Source organism: Ambystoma mexicanum, chromosome 2p (assembly GCF_040938575.1).
Source record: "Ambystoma mexicanum isolate Mex_15411 chromosome 2p, UKY_AmexF1_1, whole genome shotgun sequence".
Classification (NCBI taxonomy): Eukaryota; Metazoa; Chordata; class Amphibia; order Caudata; family Ambystomatidae; genus Ambystoma; species Ambystoma mexicanum.
Window position 1 is genome coordinate 949560753 of NC_090923.1, and position 24018 is coordinate 949584770.

At 51.3% G+C, this 24018-nt stretch overlaps 1 long non-coding RNA gene across 1 annotated transcript in view; it reads left to right on the forward strand.

The window, feature by feature from the left end:
- The first annotated feature begins 11357 nt into the window (after positions 1–11357).
- Positions 11358–24018, forward strand: part of LOC138566952 (uncharacterized) — a 78133-nt gene continuing 65472 nt past the window's right edge. The window contains exon 1 of the long non-coding RNA XR_011302070.1: positions 11358–11449. This is a non-coding gene — a long non-coding RNA (uncharacterized lncRNA). The remainder of the gene's footprint in view (positions 11450–24018) is intronic.

Genomic DNA, 24018 nt, shown 5'->3' on the forward strand with positions numbered 1-24018 from the left:
GTGACGAAGTACCACCCCGAGTGTAATCGAGAAAGGACTTTGTGTTTTGTTGTATCAGAACTTTGGAATCACAAGATACATGAACCCCGAAGGTCGTGATACTGTTAGAAACTTGTTGTGGGTCTGCGCCCGGAAGAGGGAGAGCCAGGGTTGAAGGCATCGCCCAACGAACATTTGAAAGGAACTTTTTGTTTATTATTTTTGGAACCTATCAGGTCCCTGGAGGCAAGAGACTTTTTATAGAAAAGAGACTTACCCAAGGAAAAACCTGATACTTTCAAAGGAACTGTCAGCTCATTCTGGGAAAGCTCGAGCGTGTGCTGTGCAACTCCCATAATCCCATTCCCCTGTTGAAATCCACAAGGACTGGGACAAGGAAGAGGCAGATGGGAGTCATGAGGATTAGCCATAGGAACCAATGGGCAATAGAGTTCTATGGGCAGTCTCCATTTTGTCCCGATAAGGTCAGTCAGAGTCAGGCAGGGAGGGACAACTACTCACACCTGACTCAAATCAACTCTAGTTGAAAGTATAAAAGCAGCAGCCAGGAACAGCATGAAGAGCGAGTCGGGGATGCTGGAAGGTACCGGTGAGCAGGAGAGAGCCCTAGTGAGCTAGAGAGACCCTGGGAGACCCTGAGGAGAAGGAGAAAAATGCCCAAACACTGGCCCTGCTACCAGAGAGGAGATTGCAGTGTGGAGGAGGAAACTGTCCCTCCAGAAGTCAAGACCAGGGGCAGCTGGGGTTGCCTGGCGGTACCAACAGTTAAACTCTTCCCCTGGGCCAGGCAGGCGAACCCAGGTCTCTGAGGGGCAGAGGGAGAGTGTCAGAAATGTCCTCTGTAGATTCACTCTGCCCACTTGGTACCCCTTCCTCCTTCTCCTCACCTGATTCTTCCAAAGTCGATGCAGGTTTCATTTCCTTTCTTCTTCGATACCCTCTTCTTTTGGAAGAGATACGGCCTCCCTCAGATGGAAGCCACAATGTCACCGTACAAAGCACAGTTGACCTAGGACCCCCGCCCGCGAGCGCCTGGGAAAAGAGGAAAAAGCCAAAGGCTAAAAAAACCTCTTGTACGGATCCAGTTGCTTGATGGTAGGTGGTGTAGTTGAAGGATTCTGGGAGTTGGAGTTCAGTGGAACAGGTAAGGTGCTTCCAAAGGAGCCTCAGGCATGTGGAGACTTCAAGGTACAAAATAATCCTCCAGTTGGTGTTAAGGGGAGGTACGAGTCTGCAGGTAAGTACAGGCAGCTGCTGTACAAGTACAGCATGCGAGCGCACAAAAACAAGAGAGGAATGAATACCGCGGAAAGCCGTGGAAAGAGAGAGAAAACCAGAACGAAGGAGAGAAGGAAAAGATCCGCGGACACGTGAAGAGGAGACCGCTGAGAAAAGAAACAGTGTCCAGAAGAACAGCGGACAGCGGAGAGGCAAAAGGGAGAGAATCAGAGGAGCCAAAAAGCAGAAGGAAAAGAACTCCGTGGTACAGAGCGGAAACCGCTGCGAATACTGGCTGGGAAGCAAGAACGAGGAAGACTGGCCGAGACCGGACGAAGGGAAAGAAGGACAAGAAAGCACCCAGGAGAAAGGAAGACAGGGAAGAAGGCGGCAGCGGCCACAAGAGGAAAAACACTTGAAAGCGTCGGACCCAAAGTGAAAGCAAAACATAGTGGGACTGCAATGCAAAGCCCGAAAAGGAAGGCGGGGCTATGAAGGGGAAGCAGGCACCCGTCCACAGAAGTTAGAGCGAGCAAGGCAGAAATGTGAGAAATGTAAAGGGACAGTCAATGGCGACGAAGCCTCTAGGAATGCCACAAGTGCCAGGAAGGCAGGCGTGTGACAGTATGCCCTCCTCTTAGGGACGAACTACCCGGCTTGCCAGGGTGCGATCTATGAAACAGCCGAAGCAAAACAGGTACATGCACCTGTGAAACAGGTTCCCAGGAATCTTCTGCATGCAAGTAACCTTTCCAATGGATCAGATATTCTAAACGCCCCTTCCTGTACCTGGAGTCCATAATTCTTGCCACCTCATGTTCATCCGGTGTAGTATCAACAGGTAGAGGCGCCAACGAATTCGCCCTTGAGTACGGATCTGCATGGTACTCCTTGAGTAAGGAAGAATGGAAAACAGGGTGAATGCGCTTCATGCTACTTGGCAGTTTCAGCCGGTAAGCCATTGGGTTGATCCTTTTAAGGATTGGATAAGGACCCAGGTAACGGGGTGACAGTTTTGAAGGATATAACCATCTCGGTAAGTATTTAGTGGATAGCCAAACTCGGGAACCAGGGGACCAGGTAGGGGATTCTTGAAGATGTGGGTTGGTCTGGGCCCGGTAACGGCGTTGGCTGTCAAGAAGACTTTCCTTAGCGACCTTGTGAACTTCTGAAATGCGGGCTAACACAGTGTCCACTGAAGGCACAGAGGAGTATTGCAGGTCCGTAGGGAGGAGATTGAGAGGATGGAATCCATAGTTACAGTAGAAAGGGCTCAGGTAAGTGGCAGAATGCTTCGAGTTGTTGTAGGAGAACTCGGCTGTAGATAACAGTGAAACCCAATTCTCTTGCTGATTATTAGTGAAACAGCAAGAGATACTGTTCCAAAGAGAGTTTAAACGCTCGGTCTGCCCGTTGGTTTGTGGATGGAATCCTGAGGAAAAAACTCTTTCTATGCCTAACTTGCAGCATAGGGTCTTCCAGAACCGAGAGATATATTGGCTTCCCCTGTCGAAGGTGATCCTATGGGGTAAGCTATGTAGTCTGAAAACATCTCTAGCAAACACGGTCGCCATAGAATCAGCAGTAGGCACCCCAGGCAATGGAGAGAAGTGAGCCGTCTTGGTAAAGGCATCCAATGTGACCATGATACAGGTACATCCATCCGATGCGGGGAGATCAACGATGAAGTCTGTGGTGATATGACTCGACGGCCGTGTAGGAGGCTTATCCTGCTGGAGCAAACCGAGCGGTCTTTGGGTATTGTACTTTTCTCTACAACAAGTAGGACAAGAGACGACGTATCGTTTGACTTCAGTGGTAAAATCCGGCCAACAGAACTGTCGCTGAAGGAGATCCACTGTAGATGAAATCCCTCTATGACCAGCTAGGGTACTATCGTGGCACCATTCCAAGGCAACTTCCTTGAGACTGGATCAGGAAGGAAGAGGCGTTTGTTGATGAAAATAAGTCTGTCTTGTTTGTGGACTGTATCCTGAGGTTTAAGCTGAGGTATCTTCTGGGAAGCGAGAAAGGCTTCTTTCACCTTCTGAAGAAATGAGGAAACGGAACACACAATCTTGCTACGAGGGACACTGTATTCTGGTGAGTGTTCCATAGACACCCCTGGTGTTGGTATTCTGGAAAGGGAATCAGCCAGGATATTCCTACTTCCTGGAAGATAGGTTATAACAAAATTATATTGGGAGAAGAAGTGTGCCCATCGGGCCTGCCGGGAGTTGACGCACTCCATCTGTTGGATGACCTTGAGATCTTTATGGTCAGTTCTGAGTTGGAAAGGTTGTATGTCGCCTTGCAGCAAGTTGCGTCACTCTTCACATGCAGTCTTCATGGCTAGCGGTTCCTTCTCTATGACAGAGTAATTTGCCTGGCTTGGGTTGAGCGTTCTGGAGAGATAAGCCACAGGATGTTCCACCCCGTCATGTTCTTGCAATAAGGCTGCCCCTAAAGCTGCTGCTGAAGCGTCGGCCTCAACAATAAAAGGAAGAGTCTGATCAGGCTGGCACAGAACAGGAGCAGAACAGAACAACCTTTTAAGGAGAATGAAGGCTTCTTCCGCTTTGCTTGACCAGATAAAAAGAGCGGCTGTCTTCTTAAAGAGTGTTGTGATCGGAAGGACAGTCTCTGAGAATCGGGTTATGAAGCGACGATAGAAATTGGCTAATCCCAAGAATCTCTGGACCTCTTTGGTGGAGGTAGATGACGGCCATTCAAGAACTGCAGACAGCTTCTTAGGATCCATCTCCACTCCTTGTTCGGTAAGGACAAAGTCCAGATAAGGTATAGTGGATAGCCCAAATACACACTTCTCAGGATTGACCAACAAGTGATTGTTCTTGGGGATTGGACCGCCTCCAGAATGTCTTTTATCAGAGGCATGGGATATCTATCTCTGATGGTAACTCGATTAAGACCCCTGTAGTCAATGCATGGCCTTAACTCAAGGGTGTCCTTCTTAAGAACAAAGAATAGCGAAGCCCCAGCGGGTGAGCAAGAAGGTTGTATCAACCTGTTGTGCAGGTTTAGATCGAGGTACTTGCGGAGCTCCTCCTTCTCCTTGAGAGAGAGTGACAACATTCGCCCAAACGGTACCAAAGCATCGGGTACCAAGTCTATGGTGCAATCCTCCGGTCGTTGTGGTGGTAATTCCTGGGGAATCTTCTCCAAAAAGACCTCACTGTATCTGCACAATTCAGTGGGTATATGATGCACTCCGAGAGTCGATGAAGAAGCTGTGGTGCTTTCTATGGCCTTTACTGTTTCATAGGCAGTACCACCGGAGCAAGACTTGCGACAGAACCCGGAAGTAAAGGCGATTTTGTTCTTAGACCAGTCGATAACCAGGTTGTGTTTGCGAAGCCATGATACGGCCAGGATCACCGGAAAATGAGCTGCTCTGATAAGGTCGAACTGGATGACCTCATTGTGTTTTAGAATTTCCATTTCCATCATGATGGTGGTATGGGTGATCAAACCAGAACTTAATGTTGTGCCATCAACACCCTCCACCTTTTGGTCCTCTTCTTTTTCCACTCTGTTGATTCCAATCATGTTGGCCCACAGAATATCCATAAAGTTGCCGGCGGCCCCACAGTCGATGAGTCCCAGTGTGTCTACCAGTTCTTGTTTCACAAGAAACTTTATAGCCACTACCATAAATCTGTTGTCTTCAGTGGGAACAGCAGAAGAGACGGTGATCGAAACATAGGGACTTGGAATTAGGCCTTGGTAACTTGTCCCTTTCAGTTCCAAGGGCTCCCGTTTCCCGGGCGACGAGGAGGCACTTCAGGACATTCACGTAGTAAATGCTGGTTTGAGCCGCAGTACATACATAGGCCTTTTTCCTTGCGCCTCTTCCACTCATCTGGTGTCAAAGGGCCTCTGGTGGAACCAATCTGCCTGGCCTCTTCCATCGGAAGACGAGGTGAGGAGGGAGGATGAGAAGAGACATCAGGTAGAAGCATGGGGGTACGTCCTTTCTTTCTTTCCGTTCTTCGCTCAGATAAGCTAAATCAATCTGTAAGGTGGTGGTCAACAGCTCTGAGAAGCCAGTAGGCCTGGGGGTATGTGCCAGCTCATCCTTAAGCTCTTCTCGAAGACCTCGTCTGGAAATTGTGTATTGAGCAGCTTCAGGCCATCCTGCATCTGCAGCGATTCTCTTGAACTGGGTTATGTATGTGATTAGATCTGATGACCCCTGTCGGATATCGAGTAGTTCTTCACTGGCAACTAGTGTAGATTCTTGTCTCTCAAAAGCTTGTTTAAACTGGGCAGTAAATCCCCCATAATCTTGCGAGATAGGACTGGCGCTGGTAACGAGCGGAGTGGCCCAAGCCAGAGCATTGCCAGATAGATTAGAGACCAGAAAGCCTATCCAGGCTTGGTCTGAAGCATAAGTATGAGGCCGAAAGGTGAAGTGGATGATGCATGCTTCCATAAACTCCTTAAAGCGTCTTGGGTGACCATCATATTTGCCTGAGGCTAAATGCATAGGTGGAAGTTCCACACGTGGTTGGTCCCAGGCTGTAACCATCTGCCGCAATGTTGCGTTATCTGCCTTCAGGGTCTGGACCTCCTGTGAGAGACCCTGTACGGCATTCACTAATTCAGTAATCTGCCCTGCAGTAGCCATATTGGTAGTGTTCGGGCGTTGCAAACTGTCAGAAATGTTCTCTGTAGATTCACTCTGCCCACTTGGTACCCCTTCCTCCTTCTCCTCACCTGATTCTTCCGAAGTCGATGCAGGCTTCCTTTCCTTTCTTCTTTGTGATAACCTCTTCTTTTGGAAGAGATACGGCATCCCTCGGATGGAAACCACAATGTCACCGTACAAAGCACAGTTGACAGAGGACCCCCGCCCGCGAGCGCCTGGGGAAAAGAGGAAAAAGCCAAAGGCTAAAAAAACCTCTTGTACGGATCCCGTTGCTTGATGGTAGGTGGTGTAGTTGAAGGATTCGGGGAGTTGGAGTTCAGTGGAACAGGTAAGGTGCTTCCAAAGGAGCCTCAGGCGTGTGGAGACTTCAAGTTACAAAATAATCCTCCAGTTGGAGTTAAGGGGAGGTAAGTGTCTGCAGGTAAGTACAGGCAGCTGCTGTACAAGTACAGCATGCGAGCGCACAAAAACAAGAGAGAAATGAATACCGTGGAAAGAGAGAGAAAACCAGAACGAAGGAGAGAAGGAAAAGATCAGCAGACACGTAAAGGTTGGACCGCTGAGAAAAGAAACAGTGTCCAGAAGAACACCGGACAGCGGAGAGGCAAAATGGAGAGAATCAGAGGAGCCGAAAAGTGGAACGAAAAGAACTCTGCGGTACCGAGCAGAAACCGCGGCGAATACTGGCTGGGAAGCAAGGACAAGGAAAACCGGCCGAGACCGGAAGAAGGGAAAGAAGGACAAGAAAGCACCCAGGAGAAAGGAAGACGGGGAAGAAGGAGGCAACGGCCACAAGAGGAAAACACTTGAAAGTGTCGGACCCAAAGCAAAAGCAAAACACAGTGGGGTTGCAACGCAAAGCCCGAAAAGGAAGTCGGGGCTATGAACGGGAAGCAGGCACCCGTCCACAGAAGCTAGAGGAAGCAAGGCAGAAACATGAGAAACGTAAAGGGACAGTCAATGGTTGCGAAGCCTCCAGGAATGGCACAAGCGCCAGGAACGCAGGCGCGTGACAGAGAGACCCTGACCTCCTACAATCATCCCCGGTTGGCTCTTGCAGCTCCCAATGACAAAAAGTGCCATTTCGGGGAGCAATGAAGTGGGAGCAAAATCAGCCCAATGCATTCTGGGACTAGAAGTCCCAACACCTTTTAGTTAAAATTGTGACTTTTGCAAGCAGGGTCTGACCCGGAAGAGGGAGGCCTTTGTGAACCTAAAAAGGGGACCGAGCCCAGCCGAGGGAGAACCTTGAGGAACTTCAAGAATGTTCTGAGCCCGACAGAGGGAGACCCGGTGGTGAAGAAAAGACAAAAGTAAAACCTTCAAAACCAGCTGCAGAGTGGTCTGGTGCCAAGTGTGTGCTTGTGTGTAAGACTCTGGCTGATCGCCCTTTGCTTTGCCTTGAAACTACAAGAACCAGAAAGCCATGCGAGGGTCGCAAGAAGAATGTCAAAGTGGTCGTACAGAGGTTTAGCAAAATCCGCTGTACAGTCGAAAGTCTTTGACCTGACAGAGGGATGCCGATAAGAAGGGGCGGAGTCTGATACCTCAATGAACATTTGTGCTGCCAAGGGTGAACCCAAGAAAGGGAGGCTCACCGTGAACTGGTTAAAAGGACATTAAAAATGGTGAATGTAACAGAGAAGATTGGTTACCAAACTATCTTGGAATACAAGCCAGAGTGAACCTGGCGGAAGGAGGCTAACATCCAAGACGGGTCTAAGCACAGAAGAGGGGGACCCAGGGGTGAGGAAGTACCACCCGAGTGTAATCGAGAAAGGACTTTGTGTTTGATTGTATCAGACCCTCGGAATCACAAGATAGATGAACCCCGAAGGTCCTGATATGATATGATATGATATGATATGATATGATAGTTTATTTATATAGCGCCTATACACAATGTGTTTCAAAGCGCTTCAGGGAGGGAGGGGAACAAAGGAAAATACAGTTACATTCAGCAAAAGTCCTTGAAACAGTACAGAATGTGAAAATAACTATCATAATAGGCCTGTCGACATTTCTGATAGTGCAAGTGCATAGAACAAGTAAGGCAAGAGGTAATGGATAGAAGGAGAACAAAGCAAGCAGTAACATTACTATGTCTGACGACAATTTACGCAGTGCAGGTGGTAACAAGAGGAGGGGTGGGAGGGGGGGAAAGGGTACGGAGGGGAAAGGAGAACAAGGCACGCTACTGAACAAAAATGTCGGTGACAAATTTGAAAGTAGGGGAGGGGGGAGGAAGAGAACAAGGGGGGAGGAGGGGGGACAGACAAGCTGCTATCGAGAGTCACGGAACAAATGATAGGAGTAAGTGCTAGGAGGGGGAAGTCTGAGAGGAGGGAGAAGGAGTGGGGAGTAGGAAGGTAGTAGAAGAGGATGGATGTGAGGAGGTGGGAAGGGAAGGAGACAGGAAGGGGGGGTGGAACGTAGAGCAAAGAGGGTGGAGCAGGCACTCAGGGGGGGAAGGGGGGCATACAGGCACTCACGGAGGGCCAGGGGGGAACACGGGCACTCACGGAGGGGCAGGGGGGAACACAGGCACTCACGGAGGAGCAGGGGGGCACAACAGGCACTCATGGGGGGCAGGGGGGCACACGAGCACTAACAGAGGGGCAGGGGGGCCCACAGGCACTCACGGAGGGGGAGGGGGGCATACGGGCACTCACAGAGGGGCAGGGGGGCACACAGGCACTCACAGAGGGGCAGGGGGGCACACAGGCACTCACGGAGGGGGAGGGGGGCACACAGGCACTCACGGAGGGGCAGGGGGCACACAGGCACTCACGGAGGGGCAGGGGGGGCACACGGGAAATCACGGAGGGGCAGGGGGGCACACAGGCACTCACGGAGGGGCAGGGGGGCACACAGGCACCCACAAAGGGTCAGGGGGGCACACAGGCACTCACGGAGGGGCAGGGGGGCACAACAGGCACTCACGGAGGGGCAGGGGGGCACACAGGCACTCACGGAGGGGTAGGGGGCACACGGGCACTCACGGAGGGGCAGGGGGGCACACGGGCAATCACGGAGGGGCAGGGGGGCCCACAGGCACTCACGGAGGGGGAGGGGGGCACACGGGCAATCACGGAGGGGCAGGGGGGCACACAGGCACTCACGGAGGGGGAGGGGGGCACACGGGCACTCACGGAGGGGCAGGGGGGCACACGGGCACTCACGGAGGGGCAGGGGGGGCACACGGGCAATCACGGAGGGGCAGGGGGGCACACAGGCACTCACGGAGGGGCAGGGGGGCACACAGGCACTCACAAAGGGTCAGGGGGGCACACAGGCACTAGGCACTCACGGAGGGGCAGGGGGGCACAACAGGCACTCACGGAGGGGCAGGGGGGCACACAGGCACTCACGGAGGGGGAGGGGGGCACACGGGCACTCACGGAGGGGCAGGGGGGCACACGGGCAATCACGGAGGGGCAGGGGGGCACACAGGCACTCACAAAGGGTCAGGGGGCACACAGGCAATAGGCACTCACGGAGGGGCAGGGGGCACAACAGGCACTCACGGAGGGGCAGGGGGGCACACAGGCACTCACGGAGGGGGGCACACGGGCACTCACGGAGGGGCCGGGGGGCACACGGGCACTCACGGAGGGGCAGGGGGGGCACACGGGCAATCACGGAGGGGCAGGGGGGAACACAGGCACTCACGGAGGGGCAGGGGGGCACACAGGCACTCACAAAGGGTCAGGGGGGCACACAGGCACTAGGCACTCACGGAGGGGCAGGGGGCACACGGGCACTCACGGAGGGGCAGGGGGGCACACGGGCACTCACAGAGGGGCAGGGGGGCCCACAGGCACTCACGGAGGGGGAGGGGGGCACATGGGCACTCACAGAGGGGCAGGGGGGCACACAGGCACTCACGGAGGGGCACGGGGGCACAACAGGCACTCACAGGGGGCAGGGGGGCACAGAGGCACTCACGGAGGGGCAGGGGGGCACACAGGCACTTACGGAGGGGGAGGGGGGCACACGGCCACTCACGGAGGGGCAAGGGGGGCACACGGGCACTCACGGAGGGGCAGGGGGGCACACGGGCACTCACGGAGGGGCGGGGGGGCACACGGGCAATCACGGAGGGGCAGGGGGGCACACAGGCACTCACGGAGGGGCAGGGGGCACACAGGCACTCACGGAGGGGGAGGGGGGAACACAGGCACTCACAGGGGGGCCTGCGATCCGGCGTACCACGGTGGACAGCGGTAGACAGGGCCTTTGTTGTGGGCCTTAGGTGGTGCGGCCAGCTCCCGCCTCCCGGTTGCAGCCATTGGCTAAAGGGGCCAATTGCAACCAATGGGAGAGGGGGCAGGGGCTGGCCCACCAAAGCAGGAAACAAATCACATATTCCTCAAAATGGCAAACAAAACGAAAGAACGGCCATCTTGGAGGGATCCTGTTAGAAACTCGTTGTGGGTCTGCGCCCGGAAGAGGGAGAACCAGGGGTGAAGGCATCACCCACCGAACATTTGAAAGGAACTTTTTTTTGTTATTTTAGGAACCCATCAGGTCCCTGGAGGCAAGAGACTTTTTATAGAGAAGAGACTTACCCAAGGAAAAACCTGATACTTTCAAAGGAACTGTCAGCTCGTTTTGGGAAAGCTCGAGCGTTTGCTGTGCACAGGACTGCCACCTTATCCCTTGCTCAAAACATGGGGAAGGAAGACCCCTGGCTAAAACCCATCCTTACATATTATTTGAGAACACTTGTTTTTTTATTGAAAACCCCATCCCACACGCTTTCTATATTAGTTGTAAGGACGGGCAATAGTTTATTTTTAGTATAGGCCCTTTTACTTTGACCAGATGCCACAAGGACTGCCTTATTTTTCATTTGATGGTTGAAGGTTGCTCCCATCTTAGATTTAGGTTAGATTAGGCGTTTTTTCAACCTGCATATTGTTTAAATAAACACCCTTGAATCGTGATCACTTGTGTCTGTCTTTACTGTTGCCACCATGAGTTCCCTACATATGGTGTCAGTAGTGGGATGTGACTCAATTGATACTATTTGGGGACCCCACCAGGTTAGAAAACAACAACCTTTGAAATCCAGTCCCATGGCCAAATTTAGCGAAGAGAAACCCGCTGATATCCTCCCATCCACCAACACATCTTTTCTCTCTAAGTCAGAAGACATTTATGTCTTAGAACATCCCGGTGGTGAGATGGGGCTCACCTTCCATCTTCTAACCCCCAAGCCCTTCAACCGGTAAGGAAGATGGTGGAGATAAACATGTACCATCTATTTTCTCCCCGTGGATATATGGTGCCAGGTAGAGACAAAGTGTGTTAGGAGAAACGTAGCCTCCTGGTCCCTCTGGCAGCGCTGGCGCCGAAAACCTTCATACAAGATATGTACCTTCTCAAGATGGCGGCAACTGGGACCTCATTGTATTACCAAACACTATCATTCTAGTCATGCCACTAGAAGGCAGCAAGAGCAGGTGTTTCCTTCATAAGGCTCTAGGACTAGCTGCTCAGCGTGTTACTTCTTGATTGCGTTACGGAGCTGAACGCTAGTTTTCTCTTCGCTGGGTAAGCCTTCCTGCTCTCCGAAATGTCCTTCTATCTGTGTTAAGTCTATTTTCAGTCGTTACTCCGACAGTGGGATTCTGTTTGGCTATGGCTCCGGTTCCTGTTTCTGTGAGCCGTTTATTTCGGTATTGTGTGTTCTCTGTGTTATGGCTTCGCTAATCACGAGCCATAGTGTTCGATTTTGCTTGCCGCACGTATCCTACTCTCTGCACAGCTGACACTCTTATCTGCTGTCTTCCGTGACATTCTGCTACTCACAGCTCCTCCTGGACAGGCTGCTCCTATTCGGCTGTTTCCTCCACAGCCACCTGTAGCACGCCGTGGTGGGGCTCCTCCTCATTCCCCTGCTAATCCTTTGAGCATTACGCGCTCTGATATAATTCCTATTCATCCCTCCACTATCTCTCTACAAGCCCTTTCTATCTGTTCTTTCTACTTACTTGTCTGACACTCCTCGGAAGCTATTGGGATTTCATCTGCAATCTAAATTCAAGCTACGTGGGATTGTAAATTCACACAAGCTACTGGGATTTCTGCTACTCAGGAAAGAACTATACAAGGTTTTTCCCTTATGGGGTTTTTTCCCTCTGGGCTTGGGCTTGGCCCCGGGAGCACCTCCTAGACTCCATACCTACTGGGAAACAGTAGAGGCCTCCAGGGCTTAGTTCCACGCTCATCAGGACAGACTGGCAGTCAAGAAGGACCGCCTGGAGGTCAAGCAAGAACAAGCCAGTGCTAATTACTTTCTACATTGCTGCACATTATTGCACACTACGTCTAAGAGGTGCAGAGTCTGACAAAGTGGTTATCTCAGTAGACCTACGAGTTAACCTTTCGGGTGGCTGGTGCATATATTTTATACCCCACCGGAAGAGAAATCTGGAACTACTACCCCTGGTATCCTATGGAGACCATTTAAAATTGGTCTCTTTAAAAAAATATTCCACTCCCAGGAAACTCAACCGGGGTGAGTTATTAGGGACTCTACTATATGAAATCTTAGGAACATCCCTCTTCCCTCAGACCGTCTACCGAAAAGCACAACCCAGTTTTTTTTCTCCAACTAATAAAATCCAAAAGGGAGAGCTCTTTTTCCCCAGGGTGTCAGAATCCTCCAGTGCCTCTACAGAGGCAACCCTATTCCATCTTCGGTCACTGATAAGGCACCAGAACCATACCTTGAAACCTCCATAGGGCTTACCTAACCCCACTATGCCATCTAAACAGGATTACTTCATTTGTGATCCCATTCCCTCCCCTACACCCAGTGCTCCAAATAGGATTTTGAGGTGGGAGTATTTTACGCATGATTTTTCAAATTAGAGAGTAAATGCAATTTCAAGAGAGTAAAAATGAGTTTTCTCCTCTGCAAGAGAGTAAAACGTATCCAACATACACCCAATGCATACGTAAAAATCAGACCTGTGAAATCGGACCCGTAGACCAAAAGAGTTGTAGATCAAAGATGTCTGGCTTGCCTTTAACCATTTTATTACACTTGTGGAAAATATTCTGCCATAAAATAAATTGTAAGTACGTGCTACATACACAGCTTCATTTTCAAAATTCTGGACCCTAGAAACTCTGTTAAGAACTACTATAGATAGAGACTAATGTATTGCTTGCAGAGGGAGTGCGAGTAAGCAAGTGTTGGCATATGATTTACTTACAGGAACTTGCACACAATCTCAGCAACAGTCACAACCTGCTAAACTACCCTCCCTGCTGTCTGCTGCAGGAAATTAATGTGGATCCCCACATTGTGTACAAAACCAAAAACATGATTCTGGCAATTACAGTTGGGAAGAAATGCAGACAAGTGCATAAGTTGCAGACTGGTCCCAAATCCTTGCTTCAACACTAAAGTGTGTGATCCTGGGCAACTTATTTGCTACTGTGCCTTTTTTAGCAAAAACAGAAAGGTCTATAAAAAGGGATTTATTGCCAACTAGTTACTACTCAAAAAAGCCTGACTGACCCATTTTCCACTGTTTAAACTATACAATTAATAGTAGTGGCAATTTATATAATGCACATGAGAAAGGGCCTAATTCATTGAGCGTTTTCCAATGGGCTGTTGCCATTCTAAAAGGTTTCTGTGAATTAGGCCCAAAGTGTATATGTCTTGTGGCTTACTCCTTGCTGCTTCTTTAATATAAATTCACATGAACTCCGAGTATTAATAACTCGCCTGTACCTTGCCCCATCTTCTACTTCCATCATAGGTGAGCAGTTGTTACGACTCCCACTACCCCACACACTTACCTGGGTCCACGTAACCCATTGACCCTCAACCATCCTGTTAGATCACTGTATGGCAGACCCGGCGTTTATCGCCCCTCCCGTTCTTGGCAACTGAACTGGAGATTGACATCTCGCTACAACGCAAAGCGTTGCCCACGGAGACCCGCGCGGCACGGATCACGTGATTGCCCTTCACGCAGCAACGCTCCCGTGTCACGTATCACGTGACCCCTGAAAGGATATAAAAGACTTCCGGAATCATGGAGCGTTGCTTCACAGCTGTTTTCCTCCTGGATCACGTGACGCTTTGGAACTTACGGATTGTTTTCTTTCCTCGACCACGCTTTGTTTCACGGACTGCCTCGCTTTGCCCTTCTACTTTGGATCTTCAGTTACCGAATCACGCTTTGCTCCACGGACTGCTTCTGCCTCGCCCTCCTGTTCGAACTTTGGTCCTCTTGTTTACTCGACCTCGGCTTCGTCTCTGGATACTCTACGGATCACGTCTGTCTGCTTGGTAACCTGGCCTCCGGCCTCCACTCTAGGTGTTTACCTATCCGCCTTCCTAGCCTCCAGCAACTCCTGCTCCGGGGTTCAGCCCTTCCTCACATCCCTGGGCCACCTAGGTAAGCAGCACCGACTTACCTGTGTCTTTAGTTGCCCTTCCTGTTCTGTGCATAACTGCCTAACCTTTTGCTTTACAGCGTTCAAGGGGTTCTTCCGGCTGTTCCCAAATCGGCTCGACGGACTTCCACCTGTGGCCTCAAAGACCGCACAGGCAGTATTTCTGGTGTTGTCTGTGGGGTACTTGGGGACGGAGGTATTTATACTCTGCACGACCATCAAGTCCATAACAGCAGTCTTGATTGCCCGATAGGTTTCTTCCAAGATAGTCAAGAATCTGCATCTCTGGCATGACACGCATCACAGCCAATTTAGCCCGTAATCGCTAATCACATCAGGGGGATTAAAGAGTGGTGGAAGTGGGAAAAAAAGGAACTACTGGTACTCTGGCTGCATCCAAAAAGGAGGGAGTGGGGTGGCCAGACAGATGGGTCGGGTAGGCAAGGGGGGAGTGCGGGACGGGACCAGGATCACAAACCTTGCCTGAACTGTGAAGCAGGGATTTTAATCCACTCTGCAAATTTGACCGCATAGCTTCCAAGGTTTACTTGGTACAAATAGTTTGGATTTCAAGGCCAACAGTAATGATGTCGTATAGAGTTTACTTACAAAAAACACAAATTGCATAATAACGCCACATGACAACATGTAAATCCTTACAGCTACGTGTTAAGCCAAAAGAATATCATTTCACGTCCTGAATGGTATACTATAAGTCCCAGAATGTAAGATGATGTCAACCTGAAAGATCTAGTTAACCCCACAATACTTTCAGTGATTTAAGACATGTAATAAAAGATGTTATATAATAAACTCAGATATGGAGATTCTTTGCAAGAAACCTCCAGCTCATTGTTATTCATGATGTTGAAAACATTTGATTAGTGACTTAAAGCAACTTTATTTTTTTATTTGCGTGTCAATCTAGCAGACATCATAGATATATAAAGTGCCCATTTACTGAGTGTTAATATAAACACATAATTAAATGGGCGCTTTGTGTTGCTCACTTTAACTATCATGCATATGAAAGGCTCTGCCACTGATAAAAGAGTTGTGTTTGTTAGTGCAGATCCAAGACACCATTTGCACTCTAGTGCCATCTAGTGGAGGAAAGTAGGCTTTTTAATGAAAATAAATAAAAGCGTAAACGGTACGCAGAAGAAAATTAAATGCTCCGTAAAGGCCATAATTACATGCGTAAAATGGCCCTATACGCAGCTTATCTGGAGGGCTGCCTACACCATCGAATCTTTTTAGAGATAGGATAGATTCCTTGGAGGAAGAAGAGGAAGAGTTTTCAAAGCAATACAGCCTAGAGCAGGAAGAACATGGATCCTCCTACCCAGGGGGGCCATCCGAAAGCTCACTAGAAATAGAATCCTCCAGGGATGCTGAATGGAGTAAATCTAAACCAGAGGACTTTTTCCCCTCAGAAATACCTTTCAAAGGAGAAGGAGATAAAAGAGAAAATAATCCTCTATCGGTTGAACTGCTCTTCACCCGAATAGATCCATCAGATCAAGGGAAGCCATCACCAGTTAATCCTGAGTCTAGACTGTGTACTTCCTGTAGAAAGGTTGGGCACAAGATTGCCCTCTTAATAAAATCCCTCAACAACCTTCCACTAATGTTCTTCGGGCAGAAAGACAGTGTTATAGGGGAAGGGTATGTGAGAAACCTGAGGTGATTCTCCCAGGTTATTCCCAGGGATCCTTTGTTCAGGTGGCCAGGGGAGGGTGATCGCTTTTGTATCCCAACCCTGGGGGTGGAGGAGCGGGGGAGGATCACCTGGGCAGGGGGTCCTTGGAGAATGCGAGAGGAGCACCCTTGGACGAGATGCGGTATCCCACATTTTCCAGTGTACCCCTACCCGATATCCCAGCAGTCTTTATGGGATGTTGTCACCAAAATTCCCCCCCCACCCCCCAGCACTTTCTTTTACGGAAAAGACAGCGAAAAGAACGGGGGAACTCAAACTTACCTCTAAAACCCAATACGAATTGTACCTCTCCACAACACTACAACTCCCATAATCCCATTCCCCTATTGAAATCCACAAGGACTGGGACGAGGAAGAGGGAGATGGGAGTCACGAGGATTACCCATAGGAATCAATGGGCAATAGATTCCTATGGGCAGTAACCATATTGTCCTGATAACAAGGTCAGGAAGAGTCAGGCAGGGAGGGACAACTACTCACACCTGACTCCAATTAACTCTAGCTAGGAGTATAAAAGCATCAGCTAGGAACAGCATGGAGAGTGAGTCAGGGGTGCTGGAAGGTACCGGAAAGCAGTAGAAAACCCTCCAAGTCAAGGCCCACTGGGCCCGGTGATCCCGCCCGCTGACTCCGGTGAGTGGCTTGACACCATACCCCCTCCAGGAAGGCGCGGAGACCCAGGCTTCCAGGGATGTCTGAGAAAGAACTCACTAACCAAACGAGGGGCATGCACATAACTGAGAGGCTCCCAGGTGCGATCACAAGCCGGGAAGCCTTTCCAATCCACAAGGAATTGGAGCACCCTGCGGTGGATCCGTGAATCACAAATCTCCTGTACCTCAAACTCCTGAATACTGATAGAAGCAGGATGTGGGAAAGAGCGACCATAAGTATCCGACACATAGGGCTTCAGAAGGGACACATGGAACACTGGGTGGATACGCCAGTTGTAAGTGAAACGCCAATGAAGACAAACGCTTTGTGGTCCTAAAAGGCCCAACATAACTGGGTGCGAGTTTGCTAGGCAGATTGCGCACAGGGAGGTTTTTGGAGGACAACCCACCCCTGTCCCCAACCTTAAGCAAAGGCTTGGGGGTGCGCTTCTTGTCAGCCTGTACTTTCATGCGCTCACGTGCCTCCGCAAGGGTACCAGCTGCCAGATTGTGTTTGTCTCGGATGGTAGTCACCATGTGATCAGCAGATGGAACGGCACTGGGTAGCGCCGGGCGGACAGTTAGCAGTTTAGGGTGTACTGACAAGATGGGTACACAACTGGTTCCAAAAGGAAGAGATGAACTGGGAGCCATGATCAGACAGTGGCCCTCATTACGACCCTGGCGGAATTCGGAAAACGATGGTGGAAATGCAATACCGCCATCGAATAGCGCTCGGTGCGACTATGACCCGTCACCGCAAAGTACGATGCCATTAGCGACACCGTAGTGAACGCCAACGCTAACTGCACCAAGCACGCGCGCGCGCGCCATGCCAAACCGTAAACACCACCATGGCGCAACGGTACGCCAATTCCGACCCCAGCGGACATGTACCTAACGCCATCAAGCATGGCGGAATGCACCATTCCGCCATGGTGAGAAGTACGGCATCGCGAATCAACCGTAAACGGCCCCACTGACTGCCCGTACACCGCTCCCTGCCCACAAAGTACAACTCCCCGTAGGTGCAACGAAGCCACAATGCAACCAGTGAAATGCACAAGTCACCCATGCATGCCAACGAACAAATGAACCTCAAGAGGGGCCAATGGGAGCTGCAGGGCACAGATGGCACGAATACAGAAGCCATCCCAATGGACATGACCACAGTCCCCCACCAAGAAACGCACGCAAACACAGGCACCTGTGACCAGCAATATTCAGAAAATCACAACATTCCACCAGTCCACCTGGCTGACCGGCATCTGTCACACAAAACCCAATCCCCCGCCCCTGAGCATGACAACATTCAAACTGTCATATTGGCAGCCCCCATCCCTGACCTCACGGGCTTCGTAGGCAAACGCGCCCAGTACAGGACCACGCAACAAAACTCCGAAGCTGGAACCCAATGCAGATCCCCTCACAATACATCGCTCCCCAAATAGGAATATGCCACATCACTTGCAAAGAAGAACGCTACACGGCCCATATCAGAATAGAATTTTAATGCACATCAATATCACCAAGCCCATACAGCCATCAGGCCATGAACTCCAAAACACATTTCACCATTGTGGGCTGCATCCGCAAGAAATGACCAGCCACTACTTGTGTGACGCCCTGTTCCTTCATGGTACACAGGGCCACATTCACGTACGAAAAGGCAACATGGAAGCGCACAGAACCGCAGGGCCGTCCCAATGGGGAGGCACTAGTCCAGCTGAAAGGCCGAAATGTTGCTCCGAGCCACCAGTACTGCGTAAGGGCATGTGGCCCATTGGCGATCGTCCCATAAGATCGTAATGCTGCTCCACTGATTAACACGAAGCAGCAGGTGTCGGGAGTAAAACCCATCTGCAGGAGTGGCATACAGATGGCAGTGGCAAAAGGGGAGGAGATACCTGTCAACCAAAAGAAAAGAAACAGAATAGAATGGCCATCAGAACTACATTCGAACAACTCACTTCAATGATCACACTAGATCCACAGCCATATGCATGCAAGCCCACTCCAAAGGATCATCACCACCCCAAAACCACTTGCGAATCATAACTATCTATATCGAGGTGAAAACACCATCACAAACGAGTGTACCTGTGCATGCGTCTGTGAAAACAGAATCCTTCAGATGGGATTGGTAACGTGCATGGACACAAGTGTCTGAAGGCGCGTCGAGACAGGGAGGGCTCAACAAGGCCAGATAGACGATGGTCCCACTATGGCAGCCCTGCATCACATAGCGCAGGGGGGGCGGACAGATCCCAAGAAGCCCTGTACATGGCAAACTCTGTATCAAATCACCTGCCCATGCATCCATTCATCATTCCCTCATCCCGTAATGAAAACGCCTGAATATTTACTCACATAACATTAGAAATATCCATTGAGTCTGTGCGTTATGCAGCCTGCAAAATCCACAGTGCCCCAGCACGTAATTCCAGTCTAGTGAAGTAACATGTATTTGGGAACGTCCTGCCTTATCGTCCACTACGCAATTGCGCATCCCATACTATTCATATCAATCATAGCATTCTCGCCATGGCCCCTGTCCCAAGGACATTGAACAATAGAACGTTATATTTGCAGTCAGACCTGTGGGCATCTCCTCGCCTGCAGCTGAAAACCGAAAGCGCCGCCCTTCGAATTCCTCATTTGCAACATCACGTCGAAGAGGCATCTGTGGCCGTTTGAAAACACTAATTAATCCATCGAGTGCGGCTGTGTGTGAAAATGGCAACTGCCTTCACCCACGAATGGGACGCCCCGCCCGTCGTTGCAACTCGGTACAGTGATGAATGAGGGCCCACCGTTACTCGAGTACTACGTTCCACTGACCCTTCACAACTCTGTTCGCGACTGCACAGATAGTATGTGAAACAATGGGACCACAGCAGAATGAACATATCAACCAATGTTACACGGCCATCGGGTACAAATACAAGATTGCAATAGCAAGATGCCATTCCACGAATTGCAGCGTTGTGCGCGGGACGTGCTCGGCCAAAGGGGAGAGCAGTTTGCACAGGTGGAATGAATCACCACAGGTGGAGGCCATTCAGCCTGAAAACACATAAATTGCACACCCAGTCTCCTCCCACAACCACACCCACTCCGAAATGCTACCGGCAGGACTCGCGATGTTGGCCCTGGGGGACCTGATAGCACTGCAAGTACTCCAACTGCAAGAAGAAGACGAACACCAACTACAACCGGCCGCACGGAGGAGACGCAGGAGGAGGAGGAGGCCAAGGCAGGGCCAGCAAGGGCCGCCAGCACAGCCACTACCACCACGCAGGCAGCCCGCAATCCCACGCCTCCGAGCACATCCGTTCAACCTCACTGATGAGCAGATCCACACCCTCTACCGTCTGGACCGGGACACCATAACCGCCATTGTGGACATGACACAGGCTGACCTTGTCAGCATGATAGATAGCCCAACCGCCATCCCACCCCTACTGAAGGTGGTGTCTGTACTCCACTTCCTGGCCACAGGCACCTACCAGCACACAGTCGGACAGTTGCATGGCATTTCTCAGCCACTGTTCTCACGGACACTATTGCAAGTGCTCGATGCCCTCCTGAAGCACGCAGACGTCTACATCTCCCTACCACGCTCGGAGCTGGAAATTACCAACACAAAAGTGGGATTCCATGCACTTGCCGGCATACCGGGTTGCATTGGTGCCATCGACTGCACCCATGTGGAATTGGTCGTCCCACATGCCATGGAGGCCCAGTACCGCAACCGAAAACAATTTCATTCTCTGAATGTACAAATGGTGTGTGACTCCAACAGGATCATTACACATTGTTGTGCCCGATTCCCTGGATCAACCCATGATTCTATGGTCTTGAGGAACTCTACAATACCACGCTACATGGAGCGACACGCAGGGAACAGATCCTGGCTACTCGGTGAGTCTCATTTCATGCATGATGATGTGGGGTATGTGATGCGGCAATGACCTGGCAGGAAGGGGGCGGGGGGGGTGTGCGTACGTAGCAATGGCATTCCACATCATACGTTTATCGTCCACATACAGGTGATGCTGGATATCCACTGAAGAGATGGCTCCTCACACCAGTCCGGAACCCACAGAACCAGCATGAGGAGGACTACAACCATGCCCACTCACGTACCCGTGTAGTCATAGAACAGGCATTCGGCCTACTGAAGACTCGTTTCCGCTGCCTCAGCAGGTCTGGCGGGGCACTCCTGTACCGCCATGAGAAGGTTGCAAAGATGGTGATGGCATGTGTCATGCTCCACAACATGTGCGTACGTAGAAATGTGCCCATGCCCCCTGACGCAGAACTGCAAGCACCTGAAGATGGTCATGATGAGGGTGGGGATGTGGCAGCACCTCAGGGAGTCTGCGAGGCACCGGAGGCCCGTGACATTCGTCAGCATCTCATTGATGTATGCTTCTAGCACTCACGCCTGGTGGCTGATACATGGACACGGGACTCGTGGCACTGTGTGTGTCTGGGACATGCACAATATGGACTGTACGCCTATGATGGCCTCGTACACAAAGATCAATGTCCACACATCTCATTGGTTGATCGTGCACTTTTTATGGCATATGTGATATCATGTTGTACACCCTATCGACCCGCCACCCAAGTGAGCCCAACACACCCCCTCCACCCTCCCACCTCCCCCCCGAACACCAGTGTCCAAAGATGCTCATCGTCAGTGGGCAGTCGCTATTGCAAGCCCCCTCTGCGGGTATCAGGGGCACCCCTGCCTGTGGAGCGCAGGTTCCTCCCAGATCTACGTTGGGGGCTGCCCTGGACGGAACTTGCAACGGATGATGTCTCTGCCTGCTCACGTCCATGCATGTCCCTAAGGGTTTGCGAGCGCTCAGTGAGCACACGGCGCACTGCGGCAAGTTCACCACATACGTCTTTGGACGTCGCATGCAGTTCCCCCCTCAGGCTCTCGGTGCTTCTCTCCATTTGGACTCTCAGGCTCTCGGTGCTACTCTCCATTTGTGCCCTTAGTGTCTCTGTACCTCTCTCCATTTCTGCCCTAAGTGTCTCAGTTGATGTTTCTATGTCTGCCTTAGTGCCCCCACATTCATCGGCATGGTCCTTGAGGAGCGTGGCCAGTTGCTGCTGTTGCACTATTAACTGGTCGAGGGACTGTTGCCTCTGCTGGGCCATGGCCATTTGCGGGGGTGTCACAGAGGGGCTGTTGTCCTCATGTTGCCCTGCCACAGGGCTTGTGGGGGATGGCCAGTCGTCGTCTTGTGGGTGCCCCTGCGTGGTATCCTCATGTAGTACGGGATGGGACAGACAGGGGGATTGGGACAGGTCATGGATGGATCTGACTTCGACATCCCCGTCTTCTGTGTCGGAGCATGCTGCCATCAATGGGGTGTCACCTATGGTGCTGCTGCCACCGGAGGCAGTGCCTTCTGTGGCATCCGTTGGGGGGACCTGTGGTGGTGGTGTTGTGGGCATGCTGGCTGCTGGGGTGCCTGTTGATGTTCCCTCCTGTGTGCTGCCACCTGATTTGTGCTGCTGCCGTGTCTTGATGCGTGCAGCTGAGGTGGAGGGTCTTTGGCCGTTGGTCTTGGCCCTCTTTGCAGGTGTGCTGGTAGGGGTGTCCTGCAGCTCGTCGTTTGGATCGGACCCTGTGGTGGAGTAAAGGAGGGCGAGGGTTATTGGTGGGTCTGTGGGAATTGGAATGGAATTGTATCACATGCATTGGGGTGGTACCTGAGGGTGATTTGGGTCGGGGCCTTGGAGGTGCTTCCATTTGTGTGTGGAGTGAGGGTGCAGTTGTTTGGCAGCCTGCAGTTAGGGTGTGCCTGCTGCACGTGTAGTGCGTGTTTTAGGGGTTTTTAATTATTTATGTATTTATTGTGGGTTTTAACGTGCGCTATCAGGACGATGTGTGTGGACGTTCTCCTGGACATGTGTTTCTGTTGCACTATGGGGACACATGGTGCTTCACATGGATGGACTTTGTGGTTTTGGCATTGTTTCATTAGGCCCACCTACCTGATTCTTCGGATGTCTGCACTCCTTTCTCCATCCCTCCGACTCCCTCTATGCTCTCCATTCCGATGGTGGAGGCACAGATTTCTTCCCAGGGGGTCAGCTTGATGGGTGATTCCGACCCTCGCCCGGTGGCTGTGGCAATGTTGCGGTTGGCAGAGAGTATGCTGCGGACGCGTATCCGCAGGTCGTCCCATCGCTTACGGCATTGCTGTGGGGTGCGGGGTGCGGTCCCCACCGCACTTACCCGCTGTGCCACCAGAGCCCATATGGCCTTCTTGTTTGCGAGTGCCGTCCTGGTCATTTGCGTGGAGAAGACGACGGCAGCATTCTCCTGGAGGGTCTCTGTTAGCACGGTGAGTTCCTCACGGGAGAAGTGGACCTGCCGCTTGCGGTCGCACGCTTTCTTCGCTACTTTTCCCATTTTTCTTGGTTTCGCTAGGGTGGATGACGGGTTGGGTTGTGTCTCAGGGTAGTGATTTTAGTGGTTGTGTGGTTTTAGTGGTTTTATAGGTGTACGGCGGGTTGTTTCCCGTTCCGGGCCCGTGTTTTAACTTCCGTTTCCGTATATTTCCGGTCACCGTACTTTACGGTAGGCGCACACTGCGGTGTCCGCTGTGATGGGTGGCGGTATTGCACCTAGGGCGCCGTACGGCGGCGTGTGGGCCGTTTTGGGTTCATTTCCGCCATCGCGGACTTTGCACTTCCGCCATGCCGTGGTGCTCGTGCCCGATGGGTCGGAATGGGCCGCACTTTGCTCCTTCTTGCAATAGCGGAAACGCTATTTACGCTGTGGCGGTCCGGTCAGTCACTTTCCGCCAGGGTCGTAATGAGGGCCAGTATCTTTTCTGGTAATCCACAGAGACGATATACCTCATGTAGGAAGCTGCAAACCATCTGGAGAGTAGTGGGGATCTTGGGGAAAGGAACAAAGTGAGCCATCTTTGTGAAACAGTCCACAACCATCATGATACAAGTGTGTCCTTCGGAAAGGTGGTAGGTTGACAATGAAATCGGTGGCCATGGTTTGCCACGGATAGGACAGCATTTCCATAGGCTGAAGGAGCCCCAAGGTTCTTTTACCTGGAATCTTGATTTGAGCGCAAACGGGACAGGACTCCACATACTGTTTCACCTGATTGGCCCATCCTGGCCACCAGAACCGCCTGGCAATCAGTGCCTGGTTGGCCTTTACTCTTTGGTGACCACTGACTATGGAATTATGAAAACCATGTAAAATCGCAGTCCGAAGATTGGCAGAGGGAATATACAGTTGTTCCCGAAAAAACACCAGTCTGTTACGTTCA